Below are 16811 nucleotides of genomic sequence, written 5' to 3'. Positions count from 1 at the left end.
CGCGATCTTACAAAATATTCATATTAACAACGACAGTTTAAATAAACGCAATTTTTATAAGATATAATCATTCAAATTGTATTTTTTTCATAGAGCGTGTATAGGCCGATACAGATACATTTGTGCTGTGTCAAAGTGACGCATGAACGTATCCGCACAGACGTATTGGGATTAACTAACAGTGTTCACGTCTTGTGCACATAAAGGAGTTTTCTGCTGAACAGAAACATATGAGAAAACTGGGCTTAAAGCATGTGCGTAAAGTGTCGTCACAGATTAGCCTGTGCAGTCCGCACAGGCTAATCAGGGACGACACTTTCCGCCTAAATTGGATATTTGCTAGGAAGAGACTTCATTTAAACAAAAAATATAAAAAAAGCGGAAAGTGTCGTCCCTGATTAGCCTGTGCGGACTGCACAGGCTAATCTGGGACGACACTTTACGCACATGCATTATGCCCGGTTTTCTCAGAACGCGACTCATATTATTATCAGTTTAATGAAACTCTTTCTTTTTGTTATTTTCTGGTACTGCGTATTTTGAACTTTTAGTTAAGTTTTTTATTTCAGCGACGAGTATTTGCTTATATATATATATATATATATTAAATGAGATCGCTTATATGCTAGCTTTAAACAGTATCGTACAGAGTTAATATATGAAAATAACTATATTTTCTGTTGCGAGTACCATTTTCAGCATCCATTTATAATGCCTATTTTCATGCTCATAATTTACGTAAGACAATGTTTATTTCTATATACGTATACCTTGTTTTTGTTGGTTGCCAACGCTCCGTGAAACACCATAACGTGGGTCTCAGTGACTAGCAACATCATGTTTAAAGCATTTGTTTGTCCTCGTAAAATTAATTTGCATGCGAAAGGCTTCAGTCATTTCCGAAAATGCCTATCAAAATGTCCAATAATAGACTTTACATTCAACATGAAAACTGAAACAGAACGCCACACTGCCGTATTTGCATATTTTTTTAGGAGTATTATAATAATAATACTTATAATTACAGTCGTCTGAATATATCATTTTACTCTCATCATACTTGTCTTTATATTATTTTTTTGTTAGACATTTTCATTCATACACTATTTTGGTCTCGTCAATTCTTACATCTGATGCTGATTGCGACGAATTGTTGTTCTTGATGTTGTTATTATTATGGTGTCTGGCAGTTTTCTTATGTTGATTAGATGGACTAGGGATGAGTAGAAATAACGCTATTTAGCGTTGTTGTTTTACAATAAAAATGTATTATTCAAGTTGCCTTGATCAAGCTTCTTTCGATGAAAATCGTGACAGATACTGATGTCAATGTGTTGGTTAATCTTTCATTGCGTTGTGTCAACGTCATTTCCGATCAGGATTGTTTGTTCAGTTATTATAAAAAAAAGTGCAGGGTTCTGTAAACTACAAAACGACTGAATGTGAAACCGCTTCAATTCAGAATCGATAAGGTTTCTTTGCTGTCACACAAGCCTCATTTGAGGATTATCATTGCGCATGCGTCAACCCTATTATTCTGCGATAATCGCTATCGCATTGCCCTTGTATTGCTTGTTAGGTGAAACAACAAGCGTGTGTGCATTCCTTGACATTTGTTTCAGTTGTTAATAACTAAATGATAGAAACATATGAAGACACGTGCTTTTGGCGTGTTGACAACAGGAATATTATACTGCTTGTATTTTGAACCTGTTAGATATACTTGTTTAACTGAAAGATGTTATTATTCAGTGAACGAGCCAATAGTTTGTACTTTGATTCACGTTTTTAATACATTTGGTTATTTAATCTCATACTATATATTATATGGGAATCAATAAACGTGATAAAAAACCAACATAAACATTTTTTTTACTGTTAACGATTTTCGGAGATGAATTAATTGAGCCTTGTTCTAAGAAAACTGGGCATAATGCATGTGCGTAAAGTGTCGTCCAAGATTAGCCTGTGCAGTCCGTACAGGATCATCAGGAACAACATTTCCGCCTAAACTTGATTTTCGGAAAGGACGGACTTCCTTGAAACTAAACATACCAGAAAAGCGAAAAGTGTCGTCCCTGATTAGCCTGTGCTGTACGCACAGGCTAATCTGGGACGACACTTTACGCACATGCATTATGCCCAGTTTTCTCAGAACGCGACTAAATTATACTTTTTTAACACTTGGTTCCCTTTCTACATTTATGGACAAATGGTGTCCTATGAACAACATAAACGCACCAATAATTCTGTATCATTTGTTTATAAGCCCATTTCAACATTTACCAAACTCTTCACAGAGAATAAACTCGGTACCGGGACACTCTTACAATATTAATTATCAACCCGTTTATTATCGGTTTCACGATCAGTCGCATTAACGTCAGATTTATTTGTATGTGAGGCAGTGAATATGGTAAAATGATGGAAAATCAGACTCGTCTGAATTTTATGGCGCTTATCATCAATGTAATCGGCATTGCGCTCTCAATCAATTGTTTTATTCTCAGTGGCGCAAAGTCACTGTGCGCGATTTTCTTACGGAAAATGCACAGAAACTCTGCAAAAAAATTAAGCGTACTCCATACACATTACGCTTGTGATCAATGTCTTGTGTTAATCTCATGTCCATCTCATTCCTCCGCTGATATGTCATAATTAATTAAGGGAACACAGGTGAAGTGTGTGCGTTTTAATAATACAATCCAGTTTAAAATGAATGCTTCAGAATATAAGCGATATGTGTTGAATATATATCACGTATATAAAGAGAGAGAATTAGAATAGTATGGTGATTTTTACGGCAGTCGTTTAAGCTTTTATTGGAAATGCCCATCAATAATGCAGTGTATTTCGAAAGAATTAACCCTCTTATGCCTAGCGTCTAGAAAAAAGGCCTTGGCAAACAGCGCAGATCCAGATGAGACGCCGCATGATGCGGCGTCTCATCAGGGTCTGCGCTGTTTGCTTAAAGAAATTTCTATAAGAAATATTCTAAACATAGAAATACATATACTAGACATCCCTAATTTTGGAAATAAATCTATCCAACTTAGAAGGATGGGATATTCCACTAGGCATAAATGGGTTTACAATACATGTTCAGCTCTCAAAGTCCATGCAACAACAACATATACATGAATATTGAGCTTTTAATCGACCATTTACAGTCGTTTTGCGGAAGATTCGAACGTACCTCAACATGTTCCACGTATAAAGGGACTGTAAACCACGATTCACGAAAAAAAAGAAAAGTTTAATAAAAACGTATTTTTTTTACAATTTTTAGTTTATATTGCTTAAAATATCACGACTGGTATATTGCATTTGCTGAAAAAAGTTCATATTTTCAGTATATTCGGTTATAAAATTTCGCGATGTGAAATCGAAAGTACATCGCGAAAATATGTAACATAACGATATACACACTATAAATAACGCAAGTAGATTGATCATTTTATATATAAAATATATACAATTCACTACGCATGCACAATTTGCATTCCTGGGTTTACCACGTGACGATAATGAGCAATCTACTTGCGATATTTATAGTTAACTGGTAATTTCCTGGTAGACATACCCAGTAAATTTTATTACGGAATATACTGAAAATATGAAAACTTAACAACTTTTTCAAGTAATGTAATATATCAGTCGTGATATTTTTATCAATATAAACTAATAATTGTAAAAATATACGGTATTTTAGAACTTTTCTGTTTTCGTCAATCGCAGTTGACAGTCCCTATAAGATGATTATCAGTGCAATACTTTAATGGTAGACATTGAGGTATAAACTTAGATTCAAGCACTTTTAAAAGCCAACTCTTTTACTAATATGCTTGAAGTCCATCTTGAATTGTAACACAATGCCTCAGACGTACTAGACGCATGCACTTCTTTGTGGTGAAAAAAATCCTATAAATCCAGTGCTAACAAGTTTCCTGCACTATTTCCATCACAATACAAAATAGTTACCGTCTTCTCAAATATAATGCATCGATTCGTTATTTTTTTTCCATAAGACAGTTTGACATTTACCTATGAAATGACTTTTATTCTGTTTCGGTTTACTGAGGCCTCTGTAGAGATGGGATTTCATTCTTTCTTATATTATCCAAGTGAGTATATAGAATATTATTGACATTTTCACAATTGAGACGCGTTCTGAGAAAACTGGGCTTAATGCTTGTGCGTGAAGTGTCATCCCAGATTAGCCCGTGCAGTCCGCACAGGCTAATCAGGGACGACACTTTCCGCCTAAATTGGATTTTTGGAGACTTCATTTTAACGAAAAATATCATAAAAGCGGAAAGTGTCGTCCCTGATTAGCCTGTGCGTATTGCACAGGCTAATCTGGGACGACACTTTACGCACATGCATTATGCCCAGTTTTCTCAGAACAAGGCTCAATTAGTCTCGTTAACAACTCACTCTAATCCTTCAAAGACCGTGCTTAATTGCAAACGTCAGCAGCGTGTTACAAAGAAATGTTAATGCTCTCCAAGAAACGTGTTCGTTAATAGTCACGAATGGCTTTAATTAAAATTATGGGACAAGGCCAATGGCACTGATATTGGGTTAGAAACGTGAACTTGATAGCTATATCGATTTACTATACTAGTACATGTCAGTGAGAGATACGATTACACCCAAGTAAATGCTTTAGAAATTATGTTAAGAATGCAAGTATCTAAAATCAATAAATCATGACTACCAACTAACGATTCAATAATATCAATACAAGTGCTTAGTTTAATATAACCATTGTGGACGTTGAGAGGTCTTCAAAACCTATAAAACGGGAAATTGCTGACATTGTTTGTCCTCATCACTGATTTATCGGCTTTGAATGACAATTAATTTATGTCCTGATCGGGCCTGGGGTGGTTCGAGTGCCGTCCTAAACAACGTAACACAAATGACATCAATTAATTAAATTGATACTGCGCACATAGTATCAAAACTCGGCGTTTTCGCGATAGTGAACAGGCCGCTTGCGAGGCAAGAACATAGGTCACGTTATGGTTTGTATTCGTAAGCGAACGTCTCTTTATGCATACACTTATACATAATATACAGACGAGGGCATTTATTTCAAAACAATCATAATTTCCTGAAATTTTTAAAGTAAAATTTGTGGGTTATAACATTAAGTTTGTATTAATTAAAAAAAACTTTAAACAATAGTGCTTTATACATGCAAGCGCAACAAAATGTGTGGACTTTCTCTTGCGAATGCGTAGGCAACCATAAACATTTACGACGATAGGTTTTTTTATTCAGATTTGGTAGATAACATTTTTTGGGAATTGATGTATTTGGTACAAAGAGTGTGTATGAACTATGTTACGTTCCAACAATCTACAGTATGCAAATGCGAAGTGGAGGCATCGCATGCGCATGTTCGCAAAAATACATTAAGCATGTCCCATCAAACAGCGCGAAGAGGCACACAGCGTATTTGAGAAGCAACACCTGTGGAAACAATGCAGACTGGATGGAATGACACAAGGCGACACTACACTCAATCACTACTTTGCTTATAAGATTATTATTACATATATGTATATATCGTATTTTCTTTAAGATTAACAAATATTTTTGATGGTGTTTTTCTTTACAATCGTAGAGTTTATTTTATCAGATGAAAAATTTATTAAATATATCAACAATTAAGAATCCTCCTTAACCCATTTATGCTTAGCGTCTAGAAAAAGGCATTGGCAAACAGCATAACGCGGCGTCTCATCAGGGTCTGCGCTGTTTTCTTAAACGAATTTCTGTAAGAAATATTCAAATATAGAAATAAATATGCTCTAGACATCCCTTATTTTGGAAATACATTGATCCAATTTAGAAGGATGGGAGAGTCCACTAGGCATAAATGGGTTAAATCACAGCTTTACCTTGGTTAGTATATAAAACCAAACGCAATATAACATTGCAACACACGATATATTTTTGTGCGTTGACACACATATAGTCGAAGCTGAAAATATATATTTGCTTCCAGCATGTTAACGTTTTACTTGTTCTTATAAATAAATGCATTTACTAATAAATTAAAGAAAGAATATACATATTCAGTGTCAACGTTTTATTCACGCGATTTAAAATCAACACATGCATTTGAACAAGGAATAAACAGATAAATAATCACTCTGTATAAGATTCAATCCATCAAATATTGTTTTAGATGAACGTTATAGCGAACGAGTTTACGCCGATACAGGCACGTTACCAAATCTGCATAATGGGGTTTCCGCAACAGTCTACATGCCCTGTGTGCCACGGGAACTTTTTTGTTTTCATTATAACTCTTCTTTTCTATTATTTGTTGGAGCTGATTTTTCTTTACCTTTATTACAGTTTTTTTATTCATCAGCGTTCTATCTGTTTAAAAAATAAAATCGCAAAGCTCCACGAAACACTTAAACATTTCTTCCAGTGACCAACAACATCCTTCATCCCATAAAAAATACATCCGTATTCCGCCATAAGATAAAATTTGCACGACGAAGGCTTCAGTCAATATCGTATATGCCTCCTTTAAAAGTATCATATTATGAGCAAAACTTAAACCCACCCCCAAAAATACCGTATTTGCATCTTTTGTGGATTTAAATAACTGGAATATTTTTATTTATAATTATGACGACCTTTTTTCGTATATTATTATATCAATCTTATCACACTTTTCAACATGATATTTTTATTAGACATGTCCATTGTTACTTCTTTCTATTTTACTTTGGTCACTTTTAATGCCGTAGTATTGCTGTTCTTGATTTTGTTATTATTAAAGTGCTTCTTGGCTGTCAAACAATGTCTAACGTCGAACGCATCATTCTGCGAAAATCGCTCTCGCATTCAGACTTTTAACCCATTTATGCCTGATGGACTCTCCCATCCTTCTTAATTGGATCAATTTATTTCCAAAGTTAGGGATTCATAGTATACTTATTTCTATATTTAGAATATTTCTTACAGAAATTCCCTTAAGCAAACAGCGCAGACCCTGATGAGACGCCGCATCATGCGGAGTCTCATCACGGTCTGCGCTGTTTGCCAAGGCCTTTTTTCTAGGCGCTAGGCATAAATGGGTTAAAGACGAAACAGTATGTTATGGTTACGTGTCGACAGCATGTGTCCTCTTTAGACAAAGGTCCAATGTCTAGTGAGCCTTTTGGTAATATGAAAACTAAACTAAGTGACTGATATTTATGTTTTACATCCTAAGTTTCAAACGTAATATGATCTTTGTTTATATTCCAAAATTTTGTAAAATAATATTGCAGTAATATAAGCATCGCGTGGCTTGCAAATATATAATTGTCTGATCATATCTTCGTGTAGTCTTTTTCTTTCATTACATTATCTGTCGCTTGTCTAGATAAGTCCATAACACAAACACGTGACATGTGTAGTCAGTTCTGTATCCAATTGTCGCTTATTTTTCGCTATGTTTTTTTTTTATATTTTTTATGAAACCATGATAATGCGCATATTTTCCAATACAAAGCGTTTCGGTGAAAGCCACACACATGAGTCTACTGTAAATACAAACGCTTAAATTGCCTGTCACATAACAGTTATGCAATAGAAAATGCATGACGTATCCTATTCAAATCTTTGTACGCAAATCTCTATGGCAAAGGTCTATACTATTATAGTTGTTTGAGACATATATTTACGTGGTTACATAAAATTCCAGTAGAGACTGCAATTGCTCTCTAATGACTGTCTGAGAAATATAATACATGCATCAACAGACTGAGAAATATAATACATGCATCAACAGACTTCATGCAAATACTTTAACCTTTAGAATGTTCTTTGTCGGAAACTAAAAATCATGAATTTTCTTTTTAAAATGCATAGCTTTATATAAAAAAAGGTAGACATGAACGGTCTGTAAAAAAGGAGTGGTCCCATATGCTTTGTATTTAAAAGTAATAAATCGGTATTAAATGGCAATTATGTCAGACGTTCTTTTTTGTAGGGTGGTACAAGTTCCGATCAAGCGGACGTTTAAAAAATAACATTTGTTCATTTGATGTAAACTGATTGCATGTTAATGGCTTTTTAATGACAGCATAATAGCTAGAATAAATCGTTTGAACGGATGTAAGGAGGAAGTAACCGCCCGCATTCAAATACTGCGTGGAATAACGCAAGCCCACACAACACTTAATTATGTGTTAATTGTTTGCACGCATAAAAAGCGCTCTTCGATAGGCATATTGACACGTTGACACATTACTCAGGAGATGTTTACACAAATAATACATCACCGGTTTCGTTTTTAACAACCAATCAATTAAACACAACTCGCTAACTGCTTTTTTTAGTTTATTCAAAAATTCTTTTTCGTTACCAGACAATCTACATGCAATATGTTGATATTCGTGTAATACTGTTTACTCATTTTGATACGCATGCATTAACGGGATGTGTGATGTTCCATTTAAGGGGCATATTTTTTGTTAAATCAAACTTACGACTTTGGCTGTATTGAAAATTTGTCTTTTAAATTGTACATTTCTAATTTCTTTGAAGTAAATGTTTCATTATTGGTGTTAAGAATTTTCCATTAAAAATCCGGTTTATTTCATACTTATCTTCTAGCTATGTTAAGCGTCCCAGTTTTTGGTGAACATTAGACCATAACCGTTGATGTTTCAGTAATTCACATAGTGAATTTAATTAAATGGTAAACAAAGCTTGGTGAAAAGAAAAATCATTTTGATAAGATTGGAGATGTGCGTTGTAACACATCGCCGATATCAAAATATTGAGTATGTCAAACTTAAAAAAGATGCATTATTTTATTTTTATTTCATTAACTTCGTGAAACACCGAACGTATTTATCTATGTTTATCAATATTTCTAAGAACAACGTCCTTTTTTACCTTTTCGGACTGTTCATATGCTTATTATTATGAAGAATGCGCTCTGTTCCTGTCTATTAAATTATCCGGAAAAAATGGGACGACTTCACGAATCGCACGTGGGAATTTATAGGGTTTCGTTCTTTTTTTAACTGAAGCCTTGTTTTAAGATATGTCATTACGCATGCGTCATATGCCTTATTCTGCGATTAGAGCATTCGCATAAGGACATATTGATAACCTGCTGTTTGTTTGATTGATTGCTCTCTTGCTTGTTTGTTAGTTGTTTTTTTTGGTTTGGTCGGTCCTTCGCTCGTTCGTTCGTTGGATAGTTCTTTCATGCGTTAGTTCGCTTGTTCGTTTGTTTTTAAACGAATATGAACAACATATTATTATATCAACACGAGATATGTAACCCATGTAATTAGCTTAAGGTTCAGTGTATCAGTGGTATCAGCACTGCTGTTTGTTGCTTTGTCTGTTGAGTAGTAAGCCAGTTAGATAGATAGATTTATTTCGGCAAGGAATGCATACATGGGCATTAACAACATGTACAAAATATAAAAATATCACATACATGAAGATAAATAAATCATGACATACACACCAACACCAATGATAACACAAAAATGAGTAAACCCATATTTCCATTGTGGTCCTTTGTGCTGTTGGCAGGACATAGAGTGGCACTTATAAAAATGGAGAATGCATAACATTTATGGAAGATAGGATCAATGTTGATAAAAATTGATGACTAGAAATGATTCCTTAATCCCCCCCAAACAATACACATAAAATGTTACAAATTTTATAATAAATGAGTTTTTAAAGACGACTTATAAACAAACAATTGGTGAGACTATGGTAACAAATAGAGCAAGCATAATCAAAATGACATTGGATCAAAGACATGACAAGAAGTTTCTTGGTTTGCTGGTCGAGATATTGTTTCTTTCTATATAGATATTTTAACCTGGAGTTGGCCTTCTGAAAGACTGAACAAGCGATGGTTTCAAAGGACATAGTTTGATCCAATGTAGCCCCTTTGTATTTTACTGAAGATGTAGATTCAATAATGGTACTATTACACGAAATATCAAGAGAAGGGTTTGACCTGATTTTATGCCTAGAACCAAAAAGAATAGTTAAATAGCCCGGGTTTTTACTTCAAAGCCTGTTCCGCAATATTGAAATAACTTCTTACACAATAACTTACCACCAACCCACACCAATGGCACAAGAACCAGCATCCTCTTTTTCGAAGTCCATGTCACTCTTTGAATTCAGATGTTTTCTATATATTCATTTTGTGTCGTATTTCTATTCCCGATTATATCTCCAAATTATACAACTTGCAAAGAGTGTAAACCCATTTATGCCTAGCGTCTAGAAAAAGGCCTAGGCAAACAGCGTAGACCCAGATGAGACGCCGCATGATGCGGCGTCTCATCAGGGTTTGCGCTGTTTGCTTATAGGAATTTCTGTAACGAATATTCTAAATATAGAAATAAATATACTAGACATCCCTAATTTTGGAAATAAATTGATCCAATTTAGAAGGATGGGAGAGTCCACTAGGCTAAATTGGGTTAAACAATACCAGACAATACGTTTCGCGTAGGTCATTGTTTCGGTTGACGTTCAAATTTCGGATATAGCGGGTATTAGGGGATAGTGTTTGCCGGTGGATTGCATCGAACGAGTATATTTTGGGATGTATTCCATGAGCCCGGACTGCATACCTTTACAGGTGGAAATATTTTTTTCCATTTAATTTCTATGTAATCTTATAGCGTTTTGTGACTTATTTTTCGAAATAATCAAATCTTAATCACGGTTTTATTAATAATGCATCAATTGAAACTTTTTTTCGTAAAGAAAAGTTGACATTTAAATCTGCCTTGAACTGTGAGTAGTTTATTTCTGTTGAATATACCGAGGTCTCCTACATGTAGACATTTCTGTATTCACTTATTATGCAAATTCGTAGAAAAAAACATGTATTAACATTTGCAGTTGAGTAAACTGCCCATACACATAGGCGTTTGTATTTTTTATGTGCTTGTTTTGTTTGTTCTAGCAAGTGGTATATTTTCTGGATAGTTCTGTTTTCGGCATAGAACAATATAATTTGCTTCAGTGGGTAATGTTGTGATGTCGTTCACTTACAACTGTATATGCGATAGACCTTGTCAGCGCCAATGAAATTCGCATTTGTCGGCGATGGTATTAAAATGCCTAAGCAAACAATTACGGAAACAAATATAAACGACGTATTTGATTTCCAGTCATCAAAACTCATCAGGACCTCATCAATAAATAAACATGGCTTCGCGGTTCCATCCGAAAATTCCGAAAATCGGCATGTAATTTAGCACTGATCGATTCTGTAGGTTTCATGCAAATCTGACTTTACTAATAAAAGGACAAATAATTTTTAATTACTCGATTACAAAATTGCATTATTATTTAACTGGGTTGTGTGTGAGAGATAAATCTGATTACGTTTATTTATGCTTGGAAATGAGACCCAGTGTAGATTTTGTGGCGATGATCTCTAAATGCAATCGGTATTGTTCAGCCGGTATCCACTTGCAGACCTCACGTCATCATCATTTGGAGAATTGCCTTATTCGGAAAAGTAGCGTTTAACCCATTTATGCCTAGTTGACTCTCCCATCCTGCTAAATTGGATCAATTTATTACCAAATTTTAGGGATGTCTACAGAGCTCCAGATATTTTTTCAGCCGAGGGGTATTTCACTCATTAAATTTTTAATTGATGAGTAAAAATCAAAATCCGATAATTTATGGAGTATTTATCTTCAGATAAATAAGGATCAGAATTAATAATAAATTGTGTATGTAATGTTAACTCGCTATAACAAGCAGTCGTGTACACAAGAAAGCAATCACTTTTGTTTTATTTTACAGTTTTTCTGATTTATTTTTCCCGTGGCTTACAAGCAGCCATTAATCTCTCTTTCCGTCTTGATTTGGCAAGCCACTGTTTAGCACACACTGTACAGCCACGATCAAAATATTCTAAGCTTGGCCCACAAATCTTGTTTATTATATGTGTATTTTTGGCGCCATTTAAAAAGTGCTTCAAGGTAAAAGTTTTTTTCCATAGTGCCACACAAGAGATGAACTGATATGCTTGAAGTTGGGCGATTCGGGTTTTATCGAATGTGATGTCAAATGTTTTCACCATAAGCGTATATCGACAATGCAGCGGGGAGCCCGTTGTGTCAACATCGGCCTTTATCGTGGGCCAACATGAAATGATACCGTTCTGACTGAGGAGTAAATTAGGTCGGGAACCACTTTCTTTACATAGACGGTGATGTCACTACGTTTTTACCGGTGTGGACACAATGACGGAAACCAGTCATTGTTTACATGAATCTATATGCATGTATAAACGGCTAATACGCATTGTAATTGCACACGATGCGTAATCAGAATTGAGTCAGGAGTTTTTTTTACTCAACAAAATGTTAAGTCATGCGTATTTTCTTTTTTGTCATGCGTATTTTACGCAAATACGCATCTTATCTGGCCCTCTGGATGTCTAGTATATTTATTTCTATATTTAGAATATTTGTTACAGAAATTCCTTTAAGCAAATGGCGCAGACCATGATGAGACGCCGCATCATGTGGCTTCTCATCTGGGTCTACGCTGTTTGCCAAGGCCTTTTTTCTAGACGCTAGGTATAAATGGATTAAGCCAAATACAATGTACTTGGGAGGCATTTCATTCCGATCACCATAAGCGTTCCTGTAAACGAACCTGCACACAAACTGTCGAAAAAAGCACTTGATGCACAGATTACACTTAGGACAAGTTATAATAGACCATTTTTAATGATATTTTTTCATACAGTATTAGTGTTTTTAATAAAAAAGTCGCTTTTGAAATGAAAGTGTGTGGATATAAGCGAAAGATATTTGATTTGTATTTACTTTTTTTTAATATTCAAGTGTTTAGGGCAGCTTTGTATGGTTTTATCAAAAAGGAAATAACACATACATTTACACAGATGCGTTAGCTTTGATTTGTCCCTCACATGTTTTCTTCAAACACTATGACAATGCTTTTGTTCCATTGTCCACGCATACTATGATAGCACGTTCATTTTTATTGTATGATGAAATGATGCGAAAACGTAGAATCTTTACATAAAGCACTCCCAACGTTCAAAGTTCGCTCAGAGGCCATCTTACACACATTGATGTCACACACGAAGTGGACAATCGTTAAGCTTTTTGTTAAGGTTTGCTTTATTCATCTACTTACAAATAACTCGACCAATGAAGAAGTTCAAGATATTGTCACATCCGCATGTAATGCTGCATTTGGTTGTCTAGTAGTTGCTTCCATACCTTTACATAATTAGTGAATGTCGCGATACACATCACATGTCTTATAAGTTTGAGATGGATTTTACGCTTAAAGACGCGTGTTCGTCCATTTGTTAAAGCATGGTTATACAAACAATTTATATCACAGAAAGTTCCGGTCATTACTCTTTCGAAACCTATGAAGAGTTTGCTTGATTAAAAAACTCGAGAATCTTGTTTAATGTTGATTAATGCTATGAAATGAATGCGACTTCTTTTAGACACGTGTGGCTTTACTAAGAGCCACTAGGTTTGATTATTGGTTTTGAAACGGTGGTGTAGTTGAACGGTTTACGAAACATGTAAACAGTCGATTTCTGACAGAGTCGAAATAATGAGTGCTCTCGAAAGAAACGTGACCTCTTCTAGACGAGGGTGATTTTAATAAAACCCAATAGTACTGATAATTGGGTTTGTAACGTCTACTATGTAGTCAAACGATCTGAAAAATATTAAAAGGTTATTTCTGACATACTCGTTATAAGAAGGGGTCTGTAAAGAACCGTGACCGTTTGTTGTTTTGAAAATTGGACTTTGTAGTTCAACGGTCTGCGAAATATGTACGTATGTTAGTCCTGACGGACTCGTTGTTATTAGTGGCCTGCAAAGTATCGTGACCTTTTCTAGGTACAAATGGCTTGCATTAATACTATTGGCCAGTGTCATTAGTACAAATAACTGATTTATATGTGTTACATGATTATGACATTTTCAAAGATTACTGCTGTCTAGAAAATGTAGAACATACCCAATATCAAGAAACCCAATTTAAGAATTACATTAACCTAAAGAATGATCACGATTGGGAAACTTTAAGAATGCAAATGTAGTGATCAAACGCAAACATACAGATATACATTTGCTGGACATTGCATAGTCTTTAAAATAGAAAAGAGGCGCAAATACTCGTTGTCATTATCACTGATTTATCGGCCATACATGGCAATTACTTTCAAATGGTCTCAAATTCCCTTGGGCGTATCGGGTGCTATTAGGCTAAACGACGTGAACAAATAAACAAATAGCAATAGTTTATTTCATTGAAATGGACCGTGTGGATGAGAAGAGAAAATAAAGCCCTGTTACCATTGAATTGAATGAGGTAAGATTACATATCCCCTAATGATGCGTTGATGTTAGCACACATTATAATTACGCCATGGGAAGTCCGTTGACAATTTGACACACGTTTTGCTGTATTTACTTCAAGCTTAATGAGTGATTGTTCTCATAATTGCCGCGCGAAGAAGTATACACGTTAAAAAAACATTATGTAATATGTTACGTGTTTATGCATATTTAATGTTTATGCATAATTTTCTTTAAATTTAATATAGATTATATTGCCATGACGTTAATAAAAATCATACAGTACAATTTAGCAGTTGTTAATAGTTCATTAGTTTAAACACTATCATAAATGATTTGTTTTTTCCTTAATTTAGGTTGTTACAACATTGTACCAGTTCCTGCATTAACGGAAATCAGTATATCTACTTCCTGAAGTCGTAACTTGTAGTTATTTGAATACTTTCCCGTGTGTAATACCATTCCAAAATAAAAATTTATTTTATTTAAATATGAGTTCATCTAAATTTGCAAATACAATTTGTTACGTACAAGTGTCCAGACAGTTAAGTTTAGAATAAAGGAACCAGTTTTTTCCATTAACAATTACATTTAGAAAACAGTGCTTTGCAACGAGTAAAATTATTTGCTTGATCAAAATAGGAAGAAACTGTTAGCTTATATATATTTACCAACCAAATGGCTTACGCTTTTACCCCCTTTTAAACCCACGAGGATGGAAGATCCGCGCATGCAATATTCTCATATCCGTCAACAATTATTGGAAATATACAACATACCAAACAGCGTATTTAAAGCCACACACTTTGCCTCTGAACTTGAAATGAAATACATGTTAATCATTTCATATAGATGCAATTTGAAAGTGTGCAAAATTGTCATTAAATCTATAGACTAGTTAGCAAGTAATTTATAAGTTTTTAAACGGTACCGCTTTTTAAACCGAAAGTAGGATTTCTATACGTATACGTCCATTTCGACAAACGCGATTATTTTTAAGTTTTAAAACGCAAAAAGACGGATTTCTACCTTGTAACCACAAGACATATTCTAATTGGCATTGATAAAATTAAATCTAGAGCCTAGCAAGTAAATTATTATTTTGCAAACGGTACCGCTTTTCAAACCGAAAGTAGGATTTCTATACGTATACGTCCATTTGGACAAACGCGATTATTTTTAAGTTTTAAAGCGCAAAAAAGACGGATTTCTTCCTTGTAACCACCAGATATATTCTAATTGGCATAGATAAAATATGTTTCTTATTCATACTTAAATTTTCTATGCCAAATAATTTGTGTTGCTTTAAATACTCTTAATTCTTTCAATGGATCTTTGCACACAAATTCTCTTTTATGTAAGGTCGCATTTTAGGAAATCAAACTCTATCATATTAACTGTTTCTGTTCTTCTCAGATTGTTCTGTTTTCAAGAATTTACAGATACTGTGATGGTTAATCTTTCTACCGAGCTTTGTCAACGTTATTTCAAATATGGATGGTTTGTCAGTCATTATCGATAATATGCTCGGTTCTTATTTATATTCCCGAGAAAAATATGGACACATTTGAAATGCAAATCTTTCCTCTAAACCAAGCCGTGTTTAGACCGAGGAATGCATGCGCAAGGCGAATCCCTCCGCGATGCGCAACGCATTTCGATTTTAACATGAAAATTGGAATTTAAAAAGATCTTTGATTTTTTTAAATGATTCAGACTAGTTCAGGTATAAGATATATATTTTATGACTTTTAAATCGCTGCCAGACAATTACGCTATTCGTAAGATGAATGACAAAAAGTGTTCTCCGTTGTAATATTTGCATTATGAATTGATTCATGAAACAAGCATCGTGGTCTCCTTCTAGTTGGAATTTTGCTTTTAATATTTTTATTTTTAGCTCCATCTTCATCCTCAATATCGTGATCACAAAAGCACCTCTGTTTGTGTTTATGTGGGAAACTTTAAAAATATGACCACATCTATACTTATTCGTTTAATTGTTTAGTGTAGTAGGGTACCGCGATTTTTATATAATTAAATATTCACCAGATATTCCCCATTTACAGTTGAAGAACAAGTTTTGTTCACAATTAGCGTAATCAGTTAAGACGAAGAACAGATGGTGTTATATAATTGGAACTGGACCACGTTTAGAGTAAGAAGTAACAGATACTTATTCATCGATTTACAATTGGATTATAAATCAAACGTGTTTGACCCACAATTTTTTAAAAACGTCCTGAGTTATAACATATTATGTTGTTACTACTCAATCATTAATCAACTACATAACAAATGAGAAGTCAGCATACTCTGACATGCTTTATTATTGTCAATGAAACCCATCATCATTAACTGCATCATGTATCAACCACTTCATTGAGAAAAAAACGATTACAGATTAGTGCGCAATTA

Source organism: Dreissena polymorpha, chromosome 2, assembly GCF_020536995.1.
Source record: "Dreissena polymorpha isolate Duluth1 chromosome 2, UMN_Dpol_1.0, whole genome shotgun sequence".
Classification (NCBI taxonomy): Eukaryota; Metazoa; Mollusca; class Bivalvia; order Myida; family Dreissenidae; genus Dreissena; species Dreissena polymorpha.
Note: the sequence above shows the minus strand (reverse complement) of the source record.